We start from the raw sequence: 8,050 nt of genomic DNA on the forward strand, positions 1-8,050 counted from the left end.
TCTTGTTTGTGGTAACTTTTCCCCATTAAGTGCCAAAATTGAGATACCTTTTCTAGAGCTTACTGTTGTCCTCTACATTGTTTTTTGTTTGTTTGTTTTTAAAAAGAAAATGTGGCATTTAAAGTACATGTGCATGGGTAGGAACTTTCCCTTAGGAAATTCCTATCCTACTTGTGCAGATTTGGAAAACAAGTCATTGTCCATTTCAAGATGTCTAGACCTTTGGATCAAGTACTTTATGGAACTCTTCAAGAACAACCGGGTTCACGAACTCAATGTTCACTGTATTTTAAATCAAATTGCTGTGATGTATCAAGAAAGTAGGTAGGAAGTTCTTAAAGAACTGAAATGGCAGTTTGGCTGGTGAAAACAGTTCAAAGATGACAAATAACATTTGCACTAATTTGAGGGGAAAAGTCTAGTCTGTCCTCTCCACTTGCCTTTTTTTTTTTCTTCTTGAAGCTCAAATTTGAAAAAGAACACACTTTTATCTCCTAAATAGCTATAAAAGCTTTTTAACCAAACGATGATGAGGTAAATCAGATAATTCTATTAACTGACAACTAAAATAGATTTACTGAAAATCATTGGAATAAAGTCTAAATACGAACTTTTTGGGTTTGCATTTTAAATTTTTTCTTTCCCTATTCCATCAACCATTAGTTTGAATGACTCACCTTTATTCATCTCCTCTAGACAAAGTGCTTAAGGCACTCTGAAAGGTTGATGGTTCAAACCTATAAATTGGAGAAGGATATGACAGTCCTACTTCTGTAAAGATTAAAATGCATTACCATAGAGTCAAATCTGAGTCATAATGACCGTAGATAGGACTTCTGTAGCAGTAAAATGTTATGAGAGCAGACAGCAGCATTTTATGGTGCAGAGCAGTTGGTAGCCCAATATGCTGTCACAGTTAGCCCAAGGCAGCACCAGGGTTCCAGTCTTGGAAACCTTATGATGCAGTTCTACTCTGTCCTGTAGTGTTGCTGTAACTCAGAGTCAACTTGATGGCTATGGGTTCTGTTTTGTACTTTTTTTTTGGATAAGCAAGCACAGAGGAAAGGAAAGGAGTATAAAGTGAGAAAGGGATATAGATATGATATCAGAAACTATAGAAATTATATGGCTTCAGAGACAATTTAGTGACATTGAAATCATGTAGATGTAGCAAGCGACAGAAAATACCATTATACTAACTAGATATACAGTAAAATATAATAGCTAGGCATATACAGTATGACACACTGACTCTCCCTAAAACTAGCTTTAATAGAATAATCTACATGGATCTGAGGTGTAAGCATGGACATTATATGGGGACAAGGGGAAAACCATGTATAGGCTGAAAATCAGACTAGAATATAATTTTAAATTTGAAAACAAAAATATGTATAAATTGACTCATAATGCTATGTGTAGAAAAAAGGAACAAAATAACTTTGGCATTTAGAAGTACTGAAAATAGTTATTAAAGTGTGAGGCTTTATGTAAATTAAACTTAGTCATGAATTGAAATAGCCAGTATTATAAATATGTCAATTATCCCCAAATTGATCAATATCCCATCAACTTTTAATTCATGTTTCTGTCTTTTGTCTGACATATGGAAATCACCAGTAGATTCTACGGTTTTTTTGGAAATGAAAACCCAAATTAATCTTTTTGTAAAAAATCATTTTATTGGGGGCTCATACAACTCTTATCATAATCCATACATACATCAATTGTATAAAGCACATTTGTACATTCTTTACCCTCATCATTCTGAAAACATTTGCTCTCCACGTAAGTCCATGGAATCAGCTCCTCATTTTCCCCCTCCCTCCCCCCTCCCCCCTCCCTCATGAACCCTTGATAATTTATAAATTATTATTTTGTCATATCTTACAGTGTCCGATGTCTCCCTTCACCCACTTTTCTGTTGTCCGTTCCCCAGGGAGTAGGTTATATGTAGATTCTTGTAATCGGTTCCCCCTTTCTACTCCACCCTCCCTCCACCCTCCTGGTATCGCCACTCTCACCACCGGTCCTCAAGGGATCATCCGCCCTGGATTCTCTGTGTTTCCAGTTCCTATCTGCACCAGTGTACATCCTTTGGTCTAATCAGATTTGTAAGATAGAATTGGGATCATGATAGTCGGGGGTGGGGGTGGGGGAGGAGGAAGCATTTAGGAACTAGAGAAAGGTTGTATATTTCATTGTTGCTACACTGCACCCTGACTGGCTCATCTCCTCTCTGCGACTCTTCTGTGAGGGGATGTCCAGTTGCCTACAGATGGGCTTTGGGTCCCCACTCCACACTACCCCTCATTCACAATTATAAGATTTTTTTGTTCTTTGATGCCTGATACCTCATCCTTCCGACACACAGGGTGGTGTGCTTCTTCCGTGTGGGCTTTGTTGCTTCTCAGATAGATGGCCACTTGTTTACCTTCAGGCCTTTAAGATGCCAGACGTTACATCTTTTAATAGCCTGGCACCATCAGCTTTCTTCACCACATTTGCTTATGCACCCATATGTCTTCAGCAATCATATCAGGGAGGTGAGCACACAATAATATGATTTTCTGTTCTTTGATGCCTGATACCTAATCCCTTTGACACCTTGTGATCATACAGCCTGGTGTGCTTCTTCCATTTGGGCTTTGTTGCTTCTCAGATAGATGGCCACTTGTTTACCTTCAAGCCTTTAAGACCTCAGATGCCATATCTTTTGATAGCCGGGCACCATCAGCTTTCTTCACCACATTTGCTTTTGCACCAGCTCTTGTCTTCAGTGATTGTGTTGGCAAGGTGAGCACCATGGAATGCCAGTTTAATAGAACAAAGTATTCTTTGTATTCATTGTATTCAAAGTATTCAAAGTATTCATTGAGGGAGTACTTGAGTGGAGGTCCAATGTCCATCTGCTACCTTAATACTAAACCTATGTACATAGATCTATTTCCCCATCATCATATATAAATATATTTACATAGGTACATGTGTATACTTAGATCTCTATAAATGCCCTTTGCCTCCTAATTATTTCCTCTATTTCCTTTTACCTTCCTCTTTTCCCACTATCATGTTCAGTCTTCATTTGGGTTTCAGTAATTCCTCTCTACATTGCCCTGGATCAAGCCCTACCAGGCCTCCTATACCCTCCTCGCCATCTATTTTATATTGCTTGTTATGCCCTTGTCCCTGTTAACACCCACTTCCTTTTCCCCACATGCCCCTCACCTCATGTCCCCCCAGAACAGTCATTCCCATTGTTTTCTCCTCCGGATTGTTTATCCCACCTATATTATCTAAATAGACATGCAGAAACAATGATAAGCACAAAAACAAACCAGAGAAAATCAAAGCAACAAAAGAAAACAAAACAACAACAAAACCAAAGACAAGAAAAAGAAAAGCCTATAGTTCAAGGTCTGTTTGTCGACCTTTAGGAGTATTTTCTGATTGAGTCTGATGGGGTGCCACACCCTGGCCCCACAGTCTGTTTTTGGAATTCCCCTGGGGATTTCATTGTTCTGCTCTCCTTGCTGTTCTGTTGCACACCCTTAGTGTTTTCCTCAGTGTGGTGGTGTCCTATCAGGCACAGTTCCCACACTGTGTCTCTAGTATTGTCCCCAGTAGCCCTATGGGTCATTGAGGGACGTCGTATCTCGTGGTGGGGTAGGCCCTATGATCCTGTTTGTGCTTTGGCTACTCTGAGCAGGAATATTGTCCTCAGGGCTTGGTAGGTCAGGATGTGCTCCACTCCCCCGACCCCTTGTTTTCTACTGTGTACTCTGATTGGACGTGTCCCTCTCTCTGAACTGTAGCTTCAGGGCTGTCCTCTGAAGTGAATTTTTCTGGGTGGGGGCACTGTCCACGTAGTTGGGATTGGGGCCGGCCCCTCAGACCAGTGCTCCTTTTGAAAGAGACTTTAGAGACATACTAACCAAATGTAATGTAAGTAATTTATTTGAATGGTAATATAAAAGAAAAAACATCAAATTGAGCCAACAATCAGCTGCCGCCCTAGAAGTCTGATAGCTTCACCTCTGAAAAGATGCTTCTTTTTTGTAAATCTCTTTATCTGATGGGTTAACAAAAAATAAAGCTATAGAAATATGTTACTATAAAAAAATCACCTTTGAGATAATCAGAGAAATTTGAATTTGAATGGAGTATTTGTTGATATTAAGAATTAGTAGCTAATTATGTTAAATATAATAACAGCATGGTGATTGTGTTATTGAAAAAGGCCTGATCAATTAAAGATGCACACTGTTCAAATGGTATTAAGTCTTGATTTTGCTTTTTACTTTGCCAAGATAAAATTACACACATACATCATAGATGTTGTTGGGTACTCTGGAGTTGATTTTTAACTCATAATGGTCCCATGAAATAGCTAGAACTGCTCATAGGATTTTCTAAGCTATAGTGTTAAATGTGTGTGTGTGTGTGTGTGTGTGTGTGTGTGTGTGTGTGTAGTGAATTAGGAGGGAGGTTTACATTTCTGACCCTGAGTTTAACACTTTAAGTTATTTGTCAAATCCCCTTACCACCCCCACTCCACCCTCTTGAGTTGACCCTAATCTCTCTCCTTTGATGTCTCATTTCTGTTGTGGATCACCAAACCCCTTCACCCAAATACCTGCCAACCCTCTACTCATCTTCCCTTTTTGTTCTCCCTTCCTTGGTAACCTCCGAAGTCTATTCCATTGGCCTAAAAGTCTGTGTCTTGGTTAAAAAAAATATGGCGCATTTCACTAATTTACATGTCCTCTTTGTGCAGGGACCATGCTAATCTTCTATCATTCCGGTTGTAATATATGTGCTGCCCAAAGTAAGCACTAGGCGGCAACATTTAATGGAGCAGATTGCCAGGCTTTTCTTGTTCAGTACAGAGGGATGGGTTTGAACCACCAACCTTTTAGATAGCAGCTAGCACATAACTATTGTGCAACCGGGCCTTCTTATAATCATATACCGGTATATAGGCATTTACTTCTCTGACGATGGCACCAGACAACCTATTTATAACAGAGTGATATTGTTCAATAACATTTCTAAAAGGGAGAGCATCGTTTCAGCAGTCTTAGCAATATCTCACCCTGCAATGGTTTCAGGCAGGGAGGGCGTTGATTGAGATTGGGCAAAGGTCATGATGAAATAATTTAGGGCTAATGGATACAGTGAGGTAGCAAAATTCTCATTTTAATAAGTAAATTGTTAATTGTGATCAGCTTTCCCAGATGAGAAGACTATTATTTCTTAAATTGATAAATGATAATGTCATGAAGCAAACGATGTTATTTACTAATTTAGTCTTATCTTTCCAGTGCAACAGTTTTCTGGGAAAATATGCACCCCCATCTCACCCCTACTAAGTCATATTGACATAGATCTTAGTTCTCAGGAAATAGATTCAAAAGATTTGCAAAGTATTGATGGATTATGAAGATGGATCTACAGAGGCAGTTTGTTTACTTTCCCCTAGAGTTCCATGCTTATTTAAAAATCCCCATAATGGAACACATCTTAAAAGTTATAATGTAACTTTCTGCTGTAATCAAATTTAAGGATGCCACAAGTATACATATTGAAAAAATTAAAAAATACGGTCCTGGGCCATCTTCATGGCTGTTGGTATGTCTGAATCCATTGTTGCAGCTATTTTGTCAACGCATCTATCTCATTGAAGGTTTCCTTTTCTTGGGCAAGAAAGAAACTGGGCAAACATAATCTAACATAAGCAATGTACCCAAATGATGAATAGAAAATTGTTACCTGAGGTGGAAATTGTTATTTTTAGTTTTTATAAAAAACTTTTTATTGTGATTTGGGTGAAGATTTACAGGGCAAATCAGCTATCTCTTCAACAATCTGTACACATTTTATTTTGGTTCATGCCACTGACAATCCCCACAACAGCATCTCCCTGTTTCCATTTGCCCTTTCTTTCCTATCCCTTCTTGCACTCTGAACTTTGTCCCTGACTGAATGCTGCCCTTATGATCTTGCGGTGGACATTTTTAATGAAAGCACACGCAAAATTGTCATTTTAGCTAATCATTTTGATAATCCGTTAAAAGCAGACTATACATTATACATTCAATTCTTACAAAATCTCTCAGAGATAGAAATCCTCCGCAGCCACATTGACTTGACCTAGACTTACAAAGCTTTAAGAAATCCTGGTAGTGTAATAACTCCAAGTTGGTTTGGTACCCATAAGGCCAGAAGTTTGAAACCACCTGCTGCTCCATAGGAGAAACACTAGGCTTTCTACTCTCTTAAAGAGTTACAGTCTCGGAAACTCCAAAGGCTAGCTCTGCCCTTTGGCTTAATAGGCTTGCCATGAGCCTGCATCAGCTCGATGGCAGTGAATTTTTACATCTTAAACATGCTTTAGTTATGTGTCGAAGGACAAACAATAGAAATAGCGAATAAGGCTGCAATATAAACACTTCTAACTCCATACACTCAGAGCTAAACTATTGCAATAAGCTAGTTTAATGTCAAAAAATGGAACAGAGGTTGTCTATTTATTATTATCATTAATCATTTTAGTGGGGCTCTTACAACAATCCATACATCCACTGTGTCAAGCACATTTGTATACATGTTGCCATCATCCTTTTCAAAACATTTTCTCTCTACTTGAGCCCTTGGTATAAGCTCCTCATTTATTTTTTCCTCCCTCCTCCATCCTCCCACTCTCATGAACCCTTGCTAAATTATAAATTATTATTATTTCCATATCTTACACCATCCACTGTCTCCTTTCACGCATGTTTCTGTTGTTGTCACCCTGGGGGAGAGGGGGGAATATTTAGATCATTGTAATCAGTTTCTCCTTCTTCCCCCACCTTTCCTCTACCTTCATGGTATTGCTACTCCCATTATTGTTCCTGAGGGGTTTATCTGCCCTGAAGTCTGTGTGTCAAGAGTCCCTATATGTATCAGTGTACATGCTCTGGTCTATCCAGATTTGTCAGGTACAACTGGGTCATGATAGTGGGTGGGTGAGGGGAGGAAACATTAAAGAACTAGAGGAATGTTGTATGTTTTGTCCTGTTGGTGCTATACTACACCTTGGCTGGCTCGTCCCTTCCTTGTGACCCTTCTGTGAGGGGATGTCCAATGCCTACAGATGGGCTTTGGGTCTCCTCTCCACCAGCCCTCATTTGCATTGATATGATTGTTTGTTTTGGGTCTTCTGATGTCTGAAACCTGATCCCGTCGACACCTCATGATCACACAGGTGCTGTGCTTCTTCCATGTGGGCTTTGCTGCTTCCCAGCTAGAAGGCTGCTTGTTTATCTTCAAGCCTTTAAGACCACAGACACTATATCTTTCAATAGCTGGCACCATCAGCTTTCTTCACCACATTTGCTTATGCACCCATTTTGTCTTCAGTGATCATGTTGGAAAGGTAAGCATCACAAAATGTCAGGTTATTAGAACAAAGTGCTCTTATGTTGAGGGAGTACCTGAGTAGAGGTCCAATGTCCATCTGCTACCTTAATACTTAATATAGAAGTATATGTACATAGATCTATGTCCCTATCATTATATATAAATATATTTATATATGTGCATGTCTGTATCTATACTTCTATAAATGTCCTTTGCCTCCTAATGCTTTCCTCTATTTCAGTGGTTCTCAACCTATGGGTCGTGACCCCCTTGGTGTCTAACGACCCTTTCACAGTGGTCAGCTGGATCATAACAGTAGCAAAATTACAGTTATGAAGTAGCAACTAAAATAATGTTATGGTTGGAAGGTCATCACAACATGAGGAACTGTCTTAAAGGGTTACAGCATAAAGAAGGTTGAGAACCACTGCTCTATTTCCTTTTACTTTTCTCTTGTCCCACTATCATGTTTGACCTTCATTCAGCTTTCAGTAATTCCTCTTGGCTACATTGCACTTGAACAAACCCTACCAGGCATTCTATGCCTTCCTGGCCATCGATTTTAGATCACTTGTTCATCCCTTGTCCCTGGGTTTGTTGGCTCCCCCCATTCTTTACCCTACCTCCCACTCTCCCATGTCCCCCC

General features: G+C 39.4%; 1 non-coding gene across 1 annotated transcript; it reads right to left on the reverse strand.

Moving 5' to 3' along the window:
• Positions 1-4,732: 4,732 nt before the first annotated feature.
• On the reverse strand, positions 4,733-4,836 carry LOC115869800. The gene has a single exon (XR_004046382.1). It is a non-coding gene; the product is annotated as a U6 spliceosomal RNA (small nuclear RNA).
• Positions 4,837-8,050: the final 3,214 nt, after the last annotated feature.

This window comes from Echinops telfairi, unplaced genomic scaffold (genome assembly GCF_000313985.2).
Source record: "Echinops telfairi isolate 266 unplaced genomic scaffold, ASM31398v2 ScPeMD7_50;HRSCAF=174, whole genome shotgun sequence".
Lineage (NCBI taxonomy): Eukaryota > Metazoa > Chordata > Mammalia > Afrosoricida > Tenrecidae > Echinops > Echinops telfairi.